Genomic DNA, 13,596 nt, shown 5'->3' with positions numbered 1-13,596 from the left:
GGTTGCGGGCTCGAATCCTGCCTCGCACATGGATGTGTGTGACGTCCTTAGGTTAGTTAGGTTCAAGTAGCTCTTAGTCTAGGGGACTGATGATCTCAGTTGCTAACTCCCATAGTGCTTAGAGCCATTTGAACCATTTTTTTTTTTATACTGTGACTCATCTGGAACCTTCGAAATGAATGGTCAAGCAGATGTACAGTATGACTTCGGGTATCAAGATATATTTGGAAGTCTAACTCCGCCACATACACTCCAGCATGTATTTTGGTGCTGGAAATTTTGACGCATTCCGAAAATATGTATGGGACCCTTACCAGTTGGGTCTGATCCAAGAGATTGAGAAGGTCCAAAGAAGAGCGGCAAGATTCGTGAATGGTACATTTAGCCATCGCGACAGTGTTACAAATCTCATAGAAAGTTTGAAGTGGGACTCACATGCAGATAGACGGCTAGCTAAACGGAAGGGGCTGCTCACTAAATTCCGAAATACCATCTTCACCGAGGATGTAGACCACATATTATTATCACCAACTTTCATTTCACGCAATGATCGCCATTCAAAGATAAGGGAAATTAGAGCTCGTACTCAGGCGTTCAGGCAGTCGTTTTTACCTCGCGCCATCCGCGAGCGGAACAGAAGGGGGGAAATATGACTTTGGCGCGAATTGTGACCTCCGTCACACACCGCTTGATGTCTAGCGGAGTACGTATGTAGATGTAGAAAATACAACAGCATTCATTCAGTGACCACTACTCAGAGAAATGGTTGTCACTTAGTTAACACTTCCTTACACAGTGAAGCGGAAGGTTTGCACGTCTCAGAGGATTCCATTTTCAACTTTATCCCAACAGAATTTGAAAAACTGTGAAAGTACCCCAAGACTTCTAATATAAGTTGAACGGGTTCCTCGCTGCACGACCTTCCAATCTCTATCAGTTTCCTTCGTATCTAAATTTCCGAATGTGCTTTATGTAGGGCATGCACTGACTCGTTCCAATAGCAAGTAGCTTTGGTTCGCATGGACGCACGGAACCTGATAAAAAACAAAAAATTATAAAAATAATAACCGGACAAGAGCGAGTAGGACTCGCTTGATGAGTTTGGGGGAATCAAAATATGTGACACAAATGGCTAGAACTTTTGACTGGGTTGACTTAAAAGCTTAATTTTTTTATACCGTCAAGAAACCCTAGACCTTTGAATTTGACATAAATTTGAAGGTTATATCTCTACTCATAAATGTGAAAAAAGGTTTCTAAGAGGTAGACAGGGTGACGAACAGCTAAGTGATCCTGTAAGAGTTTCGTCGAATCGATTCAGAGACGGGACCCTAAAAAAGAACACATAATAATAATTTTCATGCAGATTTTGTCTCACATGTAAGATTAATAATGGATTTTTCTACACTATTCCTACACCTCGGCTAAGTATTGATCGCAAGCCGGCCGCTGTGGCCAAGCGGTTCTAGGTGCTCCAGTCCGGTACCGCGCTTTTGCTGCTATGGTCGCAGGTTCGAATCCTGCCTTGGGCATGGATGTGTGTGATGTCCTTAGGTTAGTTAGGTTTAAGTAGTTCCAAGTCGTGCACAATAGAGTTTCGTATCTAAGGTTGTCCACAAGCATAAGTATTCCATAGCTGCCCGAAGTCAGCCGAATTTCACCGATCAGAAAAGGGCTGCCGCAAAGTGGGCAATCGGTATGTGACGTGTATGGCTGAGAGTACTTTCCGTTGCAGCGTGTGTTGGGATTTCTTCCCGTTCAATTACAGCATGGAGCACTCGAAGAACGCCTTCTGAACTCCCTCTGCGTGGGCTGTAATTAGTATAAACTTGCCTTCGCACCCCTTTCAGGTGCAGTTCTTAGGGATTTTTAGCGCACACATAAAAAATGTATGGAAAGGACACGAATCTCGTGAATGAAATGGTCTGTATCCGATTTAAGGTAATTTTATCAAGTCATTCCGTTGGAATGTTATTTCTTAAGTGCAGATAAGCTCTCTAATTTCCACGATTTTCAATATTTTTCAGCTAAAATTATAGGAGGGCACTTATCACCTCCGTCTAATTAGAGAAAAATAAAAGAAATACTACATTCACAATACTAGATATATACTGGGTTAAATACACAATATTTATGCTCAGTAGGATCAAGAAACATAGTAACTTGACCCACTGTAAAGATCTAAGTACAATAAATGTAGAAGGAGACCTCTTGCCTTTGTCAGTGTCCGCTGTGTAAGGACGCAGGCTTTCTTTTTGTTCCAAACAACAAAATTCGTACACCTAAACGTTACCTGTGTAGCAAACGTATACAAACGTCTGAAGGGTGATCAAAAGTTTTTATTTGGGGGGCGTTGCTGCAGCGTCACCGTCATGTAGGTGAGGGCTTAGTGTGGCCTTCGAATGGAAACTTTTCCATCGTTCCTTATACTCCTCCTTATGTAAATTAAGATAAAGCGGATGACAATGATTGTGTTTTATTATACCATGAGACTTATGCTTTCCTACACTTAGATTGTTCGTAGTAAGTATTGCATACCGTCAGCTGTGCGAAGCATTTTAACAAAATTATTCAATGAGGACCCGTTTTTCTCAAGTTTTCATGTACTTATTCAGCATCGTTTTTCGAAAATTTTCCAATTCTGGATTTTCAACGTATCTCCGAAATTCTCTCGGATTGTGAAAAAAATTATTCTCTCCCATCGTATTGTTCTTTATATTGCCCAGTATCTCGGATAGCTTCATCACTATAGGAAAGGTATACACGCCATACTACCCTACTAAGGATAGTAATATCACCCCACATAATCACTCTCTTAACACTCTACTAATACACATGATCAAGTTACACTGCTTCAAACTATATCACAATGGTAAGCATTGATAATGGGAAGTGGCAAAAATTTTAATTGTGTATTGAAGATTAATTAAAGTCCTACCTCTTCGAAATGGAAAACTTCATCTACTTCTTAATTTAGAACCTTATGCCACATTTCGCACTGGGCGAATCAGTGTCATAACCATCGCATTTTGGTGTGAATCAATACGAATAACAGTGGCGCTACGACCTTACCCTTTCCCAACAGCCTCTATTGACCAACGTTATTCCAGAATAACGAGCTGTTGGATAGTGCTAATAAACACCATTCCAGTATAAAGTATCTCACATTACGTTTTGCCAAAACCAAGTCCTGACCAAGTGTAGGCATCGACCCATTACAAAGATCCGTTTTCAGTAAAATACCAGCTAGCCAGAGGGATTCCAACCATTATATTTGTGAGGGGATCTGCAGTGCTTACAGTCAGAAAAATGCTCTCGAAGAGAGAACCAGTGGAGTTCCTCTACTTCCTTATTTGCTTCTGCAAGATATGCTCTAGACCAAACAACTGCGGAATGCCAAGTGTATGAATTTTTTGTATATATGTTCCTTTGTGTGACAGGGTTAGGTTATTGACTTCCTTCACATGTACATCCCTAACAAAAAATGTAAAGTTTACGGAGAAAATGGTCTGATGTCAGTATAACTCGATAAACGTATGCAACATCGGTGGGCATGTAAATGACGCATGGTGCAGGGAATGGCAATTGAATTTCAATGAAGACAACTGTAATGTGCTGCGAATACATAGAAAGAAATATCCTTTATCATTTAGCCACAATATAGCAAGTCAGCAACTGGAAGCAGTTAATTCCATATATTATCTGGGAGTGGGCATTGGGAGTGATTTAAAATGGAATGACCATATAAAATTAACCGTCGCTGGGGCAGATGCCAGACTGAGATTCATTGGAAGAATCCTAAGGAAATTCAGTCCGAAAGCATAGGAAGTAGGTTACAGTACACTTGTTCGCCCATTGCTTGAATACTGCTCTCCGGTGTGGGATCCGTATCATATAGGGTTGATAGAAGAGATAGAGAAGATATTACGGAGAGCAGCACGCTTCTTTACAGGATCATTTAGTAATCGCGAAAGCGTTACAGAGATGATAGATAAACTCCAGTAGAAGACTCCGCAAGAGAGACGTTCAGTAGCTCGTGCGGGCTTTTATTGAAGTTTCGAGAACTTACCTTCACCGAGAAGTCAAGCAGTATATTGCTCACTCCTACGATTATCTCGCGAAGAGACCATGAGGATAAAATCAGAGAGATCAGAGCCCATACAGAGGCATGCTGACAATCTCTCTTTCCCCGAACAATACGAGACTGGAATAGAAGGGAGAACCGATAGAGGTACCCAAGGTACCCTCCGCCACGTAACGTTAGGTGACTTGCGGAGTATGGATGTAGATGTAGATGTAAATAATTAGACCTCCACTTGTCTGTGACAGGTAGAAGGACCACCAGACGCAGCAGTGCCGTTCATGTTCAATGTCGTAACCAGGCTTGGTAGTCTGTACAAGAGGTGTGGACCGTGTCAGTTGTCGAGTGTTCAGTGATTACTGCGGAGGTCACCAAGATGCCACGTAATCATGTGAGACAACATTACCAGCAACTGACAGAGGACGAATGTGGATCTCCATTTCGCCACCTGGGCGAATTGTACAGTACCATCGAATGAGGTGGTGCAGTTGTTAGAACACCGAGCTTCGGGCGGACGATGGTCCAAATCTGAGTCCAACCATCCTGATTTAGGTTCTCTGTTATTTCCCTAAATCGGTTCAGGCAAATGGCAGGATGGTTTCTTTGATAGGGCACAGCCGATTTATTTCCCCATTCTTCCCTAATCCGATGTGACCGAAACCTCACTGTTTAATGCCTTCTCGAAATCAACCAGCTAACCGTACGGTACCAAGATTTGTATGACATTCAGACATGACAGCGGTGCTATGTCATAGTGCATGGATGTATATGGGCAGGTATAACCATTTGTGCTACGTCATAGTGCATGGATGCATATGGCCAGGTAAGAATGTTCAAGATTCCGGTCGACAAAATCCGACTACTACTAGGGAGTATCGCAAAGCAAATTACAGTCTTTTCATATCTGTACCTGATATCAGAGAACAAGTAATCAACTCCCTACAACAATCTTTGTCACCCCACACGACTTGTCAAAGACTAGCGACACGCTCACTAGGGAATTACCCTTCCATGAGCTGGCTGCTGTAGACTGGCTCTAAGTGCAGTAGTATTGTTCATGTTTTGTTCTAGAAACAGACTTGTTGAGGTTCATAAGAGGTGTGGCCAGTGACCAGTGACTTGTGATAACAGAAACGTCTATCTCTGAAGTGAAGGCATTAGTGGGAATCGTGGACCTGTCATGAATAGGATCCCATTATGTTTAGTGATGAACTGCGGTTCTACCTCACCTTGAAATTTGGCAGGGAAATCCGATGTGACCGAAACCTCACTGTTTAATGCCTTCTCGAAATCAACCAGCTAACCGTACGGTACCAAGATTTGTATGACATTCAGACATGACAGCGGTGCTATGTCATAGTGCATGGATGTATATGGGCAGGTATAACCATTTGTGCTACGTCATAGTGCATGGATGCATATGGCCAGGTAAGAATGTTCAAGATTCCGGTCGACAAAATCCGACTACTACTAGGGAGTATCGCAAAGCAAATTACAGTCTTTTCATATCTGTACCTGATATCAGAGAACAAGTAATCAACTCCCTACAACAATCTTTGTCACCCCACACGACTTGTCAAAGACTAGCGACACGCTCACTAGGGAATTACCCTTCCATGAGCTGGCTGCTGTAGACTGGCTCTAAGTGCAGTAGTATTGTTCATGTTTTGTTCTAGAAACAGACTTGTTGAGGTTCATAAGAGGTGTGGCCAGTGACCAGTGACTTGTGATAACAGAAACGTCTATCTCTGAAGTGAAGGCATTAGTGGGAATCGTGGACCTGTCATGAATAGGATCCCATTATGTTTAGTGATGAACTGCGGTTCTACCTCACCTTGAAATTTGGCAGGGAAATGTGCATGACTTTTTCATTAATTTATATATTGGTTCAGTAATTTAGAGAATGACAGAATAGCGGGAATGCACTGAGAATACATTTATTAAAAATCTTTTACTCCAATGACTAATACTATGGTGCCATACATAGTTTCCTTTCTTCAGCATGGTCAAGGGCTCACTGGACTCACAGATAACTAATGATTTTTCATCCATGACAGGAAACAGTACTTTGGAGCTGAGATGGGTCAACAGAAAATGCTATGCAGAACAACACTTTCTGTGGCAACGGAGGGCAGTCAGTGACTTTGTGGAACTGAGACTGCTTGCTGTGAACCCCCTGTGGGGGGAGGAGGGGGGGCACTACGACATGTTCAGTTTACAACCTCAGGCAGTGGAGTTGGCTGCCAGTGAGTGGAAAGATGCTACTGGCTGTAGGCAAGGGCTGCTTTTTCATGTTTTGCAGACTGGTTTTGCAGATAGAAATCAGCTGCTTTCGAAAATTCGAGATGTACAAAATAATGGGCTATTCTTAGACTCAGTATTTCTTGATTCCAGAGGCCTTCGGGTGTGAGACTTAACTCCATGGAGACGAAGACATAGGGTTGCTTTGTTAGAGTGTGACGTCATGAGCACAGAGCTGTAGCGGATGGGTTCTATCAGTAAGGGAAACTTCTACATGATTGGCTTAGAAAGGTGATGCGATGTTTTGGCGGGACTATCTATGCTGTGGGGAAACTTTGCTATTTGGCTGCTGTGTTTTGTAATTCCGCTACTGGCAACGCACCGTTTGACATGGAAAACAAGGCAGAGCGTAAAGCAAAGCCAAATATTGGGACTGACACTCAGACCACGGTCAGTGAATCTCTGTTGAGGCTGGTTAGCGGTCTTCGGTCTAAGTGAAGAGGGGTGCATCTTAGCTAGTGGTCAGGAGATGGCGTTGCAGATATGGCGACAGGCCTGTGATTTCCCCATAGGGAGCATGATGATTTTGTGGTGAGCATTAAAAGCGGCACCAGCGAGCTAGTTCAATGTGTCCGACCTTGTGACATTTGATACACAACCATCCATCTCAGGTTCAATATTCATATCTTGAATGTATGTTCGATATAGTTAGTCACCGAGCTTCGAGTCACTGTGATTTCAAACAGGAAATTGTGAGAATAAATTTAACTCTGAGATAGGGATCTGAATTAACTGGGTACAAACTCCCATGTGCTAGAGTATTAAAATGTTTCACGGTCTCTTGGTCATGAGTATAGTAATCATTGTTTTAATGAAATAAGTTAGAGTGGTTAAACAAAGAATCCTATTTGTCAGATACCCTTCTGTCACACTAATTATTAAGCAAGTCTCCGTATTCTGAATCTGTACCTAGGGTCTAATATCCCATAACCTGCTTGAAACTGTGCGTATGTATATTGAAAGGGTACATCTCAGGGAAGTTTCTGGTCCATAGTTAGTTTTCTGGCTTGTGGAGATAAAACAATAGGATAGGATTCTGCAACATTAGGTCACTGTCATCGACAAATACCGCGCAGACCTGAATGGAAATACCAGTCTTCCGTTGTTTTGGACCGGCCTGCTAGTGTTACTGCCGGCATCATGGTATGGAGAGTCACAGAGTGTACTTCAGGTCATGGCTGGAACACTGACTGCGTAACTTTCGTCAAGGGCACGTTGCCTCTCAATTGACGGTAGCTTGGTGCCATTTTTGAACAGGACCATGCTAGTCCGCCCGTGGCACATGTGTCCAGAAACTGTCTACGTGCTGTTGAGGTACTTCCTTGGCCAACAAGATCTTCAGATCTGTGTCCAATGGTATGTGCGTGAGGACCAGCATAAACGTCAACTCCATCACACTGCCCGTGTCCAGAATATCCATTACCAGTTACAATGGTTGAGGGGCGCCTTTCCTCATGAGAGGATACAACACCCTTATGACACCCTTCCCAGCCAAATGAGGACAGGATACAAATCCGGGACAGAGGGGGAGCAACGTTGTACTGATAAGTGAATTTCCACTATGTGGAGAGGCGAAATGTATACTTGGAAAAGACGAACGAATGTGTTGTTTTCTGCCTAAGCCGAAAGAAGAGTGAAAACGGTAAACGTCGTAAGTGCAGTTACTTCACAGAATGAGCTTTCGTTGATACTGTGTTCTCGGTACACTGTTGCGTGTCTCTAGACCTGATCCAGGGACCAAACCACAGAGATAGTCTTGCAGACACGCTGTATCAGATGGCACGTGGCCATTGTGTCCTCTGGAGCTCCAATATTTAAATGTTGTGACAAATTGCTTCTGTTAACTGCAGTTCTAGTACTTAAAACGTAATCCTGCATTTCCATACTACGTCATTACAAATAAAACGTAATGCCACAGCATAAATGGCACTTGAAACAAACACTTTCTACCCGTTATTGTGTTAAAGACATACATCTCTGGGATGAAAAATGTGAACTTATTCTTTCAAAGAATAAATACCAGCATGCCACTGTTAATAATGCCATTTATTTACTCCTACAGAAGCCAGCCTCGTTCCGAACCGACAGGTTCATCTTCAGACAGCTGTTTACGTTTAAACATGTTTATTATTGTTCGCATTAGTTGTTGGAGAAAACATCAGCCGGTAACTCATGTAACTAATAAAAGATCTAGTTACATGCTTGAACACTCGTTTGAAGGTGAAACTGTTGACTGGAAACCGGTGTGTGTGTAGTGTGTAACAATATTTACAGTTGCTAGTTGCTGTTTTTTTCTACATCTACATCTATATTGATACTCTTAAATCAAATTTAAGTGTGTAGCACTCTCTTTAGTAGATCTGATAAATCTTCTAAGTGTTCTGTCAATAAAACGCAGTCTTAGGTTTGTCTTCCCACAACATTTTCTGTGTGTTCATTCCAATTTAAGTTGCTCTTAATCGTAATTCCATGATATTTAGTTGAATTCACTCGTGTAGATGAATCCACTCATGTGGATGACCTCAAACTTTTCGTTATTTAGTGTCAATTGCTAATTTTCGTTCCACACAGATATCTTTCCTAAATCACTTTGCAATTTGTTATGATCTTATGATGAGTTTTGTGGTGTCACCGCCAGACACCACACTTGCTAGGTGGTAGCCTTTAAATCGGCCGCGATCCGTTAGTATACGTCGGACCCATGTGTCGCCACTATCAGTGATTGCAGACCGAGCGCCGCCACACGGCAGGTCTAGAGAGACTTCCTAGCACTCGCCCCAGTTGTACAGCCGACTTTGCTAGCGATGGTTCACTGACTTCAACGCTCTCATTTGCCGAGACGATAGTTAGCATAGCCTTCAGCTACGTTATTTGCTACGACCTAGCAAGGCGCCAGTATTCGTTCTATTGATATTGTGAATCATGTACCATAAAGAGCGACGTTCTCCATTAATGGATTAAAGTTAAGTATTCCACCAGCTACGTCCGTTTTTCTCAATTCCAATTCCCTTGTCATGTTCCAGACCTCACGCCAGCCTGCGTGAGCTAAAACGCATGCATTTCGGCCTCCTTTAGGAACACGGTTGGTTCTCCTGCCAACCACAACAGTGGCGACGAGGCAAAACCGCGTTCTTATCGATATTGGACTGATTTACTTGTGTCATTTTACGTCCTTAGTTCTTCATCTGCAGTGAACTTGTTTGGTTTCGATTTATTTCAGTTGTTTAACTTGCCTATAGAAATCAGGTCCTATCAGTGAACCAACTGTGCCTTCAGACAGTGTTTCTCGTCTATGTGAAGAATTTGCAGACATTTTTGCTCCGGGCCTCGGCTGCGCAAAGAACTATAAAGTACATTTGGAACTGACAGTACACGGGCAACCGAAATTTTTCAGAGCGCGCAATGTTCGCCACGCATTACGTAATGAGGTCGCAAAAACATTACACGATTTGGAATCACAAGGTGTAATTGAACGTGTGTAGGCTTCTCTATGGACATCACCCTTAGTAATTTTGCCAAAACCTTCCGGAAAATTGAGACTTTGTGTGGATTTCAAGACAACAGTGATTACAACTTTTCCTTTACCAAGCCCGGAAGATCTTTTTGATAAACTGTGCCCGGGTACATATTTTTCGAAGTTGGACCTAGCAGATACGTACTTGCAAATACCGGTGGACGAAGAATCCCAGCGCGATTTGGTGGTAAACACGCATCTTGGTTTGTATCGATTCAAACGACTGCCATTCGGGTGTGTATCCGCCCCTGTGCTGTTTCAGCAATATCTACAAACTGTTTGTGCGTCGGTCCCTACAGCAGCAAATTATCTAGACGATATTGTGATCTCCGGAAAGACGGATGGAGAACATTTGGCCAATCTCAGAACAGTATTTCAGGTCTTGCGACAACATGGTCTTCGCTTGCGGAAGGACAAATGTGTGTTTTTTGCTCCGGACTTGCCATACCTGGCACATGTAATCAATTCCCAAGGCAAACGTCCCAGTCCCACGCACCTTCGTGCCATTCAAGACTTGCCTTCGCCGCAGAATTTGAAGCAGCTACAGAGTGTGCTGGGAAACATTAACTATTATAATAAATATATTCCGCATGCCTCTTCCATTTCAGCTCCGCTTCGTCGCTTACGCCGTAAAGGTGTTCCGTTCATATGGACGACGGAATACGAACGCGCCTTTCGCCAGTTGAAGTCGGCGTTGCTATCCAATACTTGCCTTACGCCATTCGATCCCCAGAAGCCTCTCTTGTTGATGGCGGATGCATCGTATTTCGGGATCGGTGATGTGCTTGCGCACAAAGATGGATCGCATGATCGCCCTATTGCCTTTGCGTCCAAATTGCTCTCGTCTGCGCAAAGAAATTATTCACAGATCGAGAAAGAAGCATTGGCTCTCGTATTTGGTGTTACAAAGTTTTATGATTTCTTGTATGGTCATCGCTTTACAATAATCATAGACCACAAACCTTTGACATCGCTTTTTCATCCGACCAAGCCTGTACCTCCACGTACAGCGCAGAAATTCATTCGTTGGTCTATTTTCCTCTCGCAGTACCGCTACGATATCTTGTATCGGTCCCATGCTAAGCACGGAAACGCCGATGCGTTGTCCCGCTTGCCTGTTGCTGAGGATAGGGCATTCGATTCCTCCGAACTTGCTTGCATGTTCATTGATACGGAAACCGATGACGTGGTCGAATCGTTTCCGATTGATTTTCGTCGTGTAGCTACAGCCACAGCTGCCGACCCTGTCCTTGCTCCCGTTCTGCGTTTTGTGGCTACGAAATGGCCCTTATCAAAATCACGGAGCGGGGACCCGTTGGTTTGCCGATTTTTTGCTCACAAGGAGAGAATTTCTGTACGACGTGGTGTTTTGCTGTTGCGTTCTGATAATGATCAGTCCAGGGTCGTGGTACCATGTTCGTTACAGTCCTCTGTCTTACAGCTTCTCCACCAAGGACATAGGGGTATAGTGAGAACGAAACAACTTGCTCGTCAGCACTGTACTTGGTTCGGAATCGATGTCGCGATTACGAATATGTGCTCTTCTTGCATGGTGTGTGCCGAACAACAATCAGCACCACCGCGGAAATTCTTTGCATGGCCAACAGCCACTTCCCCATGGCAAAGCTTACACATCGATTTTGCTGGTCCATTCTGGAATTCTCGATGGTTGGTTGTGGTAGATTCATTCAGTAATTTTCTTTTTGTTGTCCTGATTTCTTCCACGACGTCATCTTCCACCATCCAAGCGTTATCTGCTATCTTTTGCATTGAAGGTCTTCCACAGACTATTGTTTCCGACAATAGCCCACAATTCATTTCAGCAGAATTTCAATCATTTTGCAGGGCCAATGGTATTCAAGATCTGACGTCGGCGCCGTTTTCGCCACAGTCAAACGGTGCCGCTGAACGATTGGTCAGAACTTTCAATTCACAGATGTGAAGTTAAAAGAGTCGCATTCTCGGGAGTACGCGTTATTGCTCTTTTTGTCCTCGTATCGCTCTCAGTCCCGAGATGGTCGCTCGGCGGCTGAGTTGATCCACGTTCGCCCTCATCGAAACTTGATATCTTTGCTGCATCCGCCATATCAGGTTCCTGTGCAGCGGCAGACACCTGCTTTTGCTTCAGGCGACGTTCTCTACTATCGCCACTATCGAGGTTCACGGCGTTGGCTCGACGGGCGCATACTTCGCAGCCTCGGCCGCCCTATGTATCTGGTTTTGGTGGCCTCTGGTGAGGTGCGTCGGCATCTCAACCAGCTGCGCCTCTGTCGTCGCACGGGATCTGCCGCTCGCCGTCTGCTTTCAGCGACGGTGCCGTCCGGTCAGCGCCCCGGGGACCCATCTAATGGCTCGCCTCGGCCCCATGTGTTACCGACGCTGCCTTCCATTTTTCCCCATGGCGACGCGCCGCCGCCGCCACCGCCGCCTGTTCTCCCGCCGGCGACGCCCGTAGTGGACGCGTCGCTGCAACCGCCGGGCGCCTCCCTGGGTCACGCGCCGCCGATCGCTTCCCGTGACCAGTTGTCCCCGACATGGAACTCTTGCCCGCTCCGGAACACATGTCGTCTTCGGCCGTCGGGTGCCACGGCCAGATGGAGGTCGACCCTTCGGCCCCTCCTGTCTCTCTAAGGGCGCATACACCGCATGTTGGCGTGCACCCTGGAGCAGGTTTTCAGCCGTTTCCTAGCTCCCCGCGGTCCGAATGGCAGGGTGCGGGTGGCAGAGCCTCGCCTGTTGTTAGGCTTCCCACCTCGTCGCATACGTCAACATGCGGTCCTCCCCATGGCGGGCGGAAGCCTTATGCCACAACCGTACGCGATTTGCGGGGGAGGAATGTGGTGTCACCGCCAGACACCACACTTGCTAGGTGGTAGCCTTTAAATCGGCCGCGGTCTGTTAGTATACGTCGGACCCACGTGTCGCCACTATCAGTGATTGCAGACCGAGCGCCGCCACACGGCAGGTCTAGAGAGACTTCCTAGCACTCGCCCCAGTTGTACAGCCGACTTTGGTAGCGATGGTTCACTGACTTCAACGCTCTCATTTGCCGAGACGATAGTTAGCATAGCCTTCAGCTACGTTATTTGCTACGACCTAGCAAGGCGCCAGTATTCGTACTATTGATATTGTGAATCGTGTACCATAAAGAGCGACGTTCTCCATTAATGGATTAAAGTTAAGTATTCCACCAGCTACGTCCGTTGTTCTCAATTCTAATTCCCTTGTCATGTTCAGACCTAACGCCAGCCTGCGTGAGCTAAAACGCGTGCATTTCGGCCTCCTTTAGGAATACGTTTGGCTCTCCTGTCAACCACAACAACTTTACTATTCATTTTCAAATAACATAAGACGGCTGCTCAGATTGACTCCCAAATCGTTTGTAAATATAAGGAACAGCAATGCAACTATAACACTACCTTTGTGATCGCCAGAAATCACATCTCTTTTACTCGATAACTTTCCGTCAGTTACTACGAACTGTGACCTCTCTGACAGGAGATCACGAATCCGGTCACATAACTGAGACGATATTGCAAAAGCACGCAATTGCACTACAACCCGCTTACAGTGTCAAAAACCTTCCGGAAATCCAGGAACACGGGAGCCATTTAGATCCCTTGTCAACAGCACTCAACACTTCGTTAGATCAAGAGTTAGTTTTGTTTCACAAGAAAGATGTTTTCTCAATCTGAGTTGA

The sequence above is a fragment of the Schistocerca gregaria genome, chromosome 1 (genome assembly GCF_023897955.1).
Source record: "Schistocerca gregaria isolate iqSchGreg1 chromosome 1, iqSchGreg1.2, whole genome shotgun sequence".
NCBI lineage: Eukaryota > Metazoa > Arthropoda > Insecta > Orthoptera > Acrididae > Schistocerca > Schistocerca gregaria.
The sequence above is the reverse complement of the archived record's forward strand: the minus strand, read 5'-3'. Positions refer to the sequence as shown.